The 789-nt window shown below is 31.9% G+C and overlaps 1 protein-coding gene across 3 annotated transcripts in view; it reads left to right on the top strand.

The window, feature by feature from the left end:
* The first annotated feature begins 368 nt into the window (after positions 1-368).
* LOC119591476 (E3 SUMO-protein ligase PIAS1-like) overlaps positions 369-789 on the top strand; it is a 12116-nt gene continuing 11695 nt past the window's right edge. For all 3 annotated transcript variants that reach the window (XM_037940217.1, XM_037940218.1, XM_037940219.1), the window contains exon 1: positions 369-433. The gene's annotated coding sequence lies outside the window, so the exon portion shown is untranslated. The remainder of the gene's footprint in view (positions 434-789) is intronic.

The following is a 789-nucleotide window of genomic DNA, read 5'->3' as shown; positions in this document are numbered from 1 at the left end:
TCAATCATTGCAAGTTTTGAGGATCACGCCTTATTGTGCTTCAGTTTTAGCGTTATTAATACTTCATATATAGAAATAATTACTTTATTCGAATTTTGGAGTTGAAGTGTGAAAAAAAATAACAATAATGAAATAAAAAGTTTAGCAAATGAAAGAAAATATTTACAGTACGAATTCGTTTGCTTCATTATGCTTACGGATGGTGTCGCTTTGAATAGTTGAGAACTAGATGAAGGCGACCTTTGAATATGAAAATTCATCTAGGAAGATCAAACGAATTCAAACATAAAGTAGTATGGTTGAAAATATCGTTTTCTGTGTTGGCCGATCTACATTTTCTATGAGAGGACCAAGGAGAGAATATATTTTGAGTGTTAGTAATTTCGTACTCCTTGGAACTAGCAAAAAGTGTACTGCATAACTCCTTGGACAGGTATAATCTTTAGTCTTGTAAATTGTAAATTCAATGTAGATTCATTATATAGGATTGTAGCGACTGTGTTGATCATGAGCCTCATCTGTCCTTCAAAACTGGCATAGAAACTCCTTATATATTTGCGAAAATGTATAAAGAATGTAAAGATAAGTCAAGGTGTCTAACCTTTTATTCTATATTTTAAACGTAATATTGAGCGAATAATACGTGTCTTGAACTGAAATGTTTGTTTGCTTGTTTCTATTGGTTACATATAGAGGAGATATTATAAGAGGGACTATTATAACAGCCTGTCACTACATTCTACAACCTACATCACCTAATGTAATAAATTTGACCGATACGCTATCAAC

This window comes from Penaeus monodon, chromosome 28 (genome assembly GCF_015228065.2).
Source record: "Penaeus monodon isolate SGIC_2016 chromosome 28, NSTDA_Pmon_1, whole genome shotgun sequence".
Classification (NCBI taxonomy): Eukaryota; Metazoa; Arthropoda; class Malacostraca; order Decapoda; family Penaeidae; genus Penaeus; species Penaeus monodon.
This window is presented reverse-complemented; position numbering and strand designations above follow the sequence as displayed.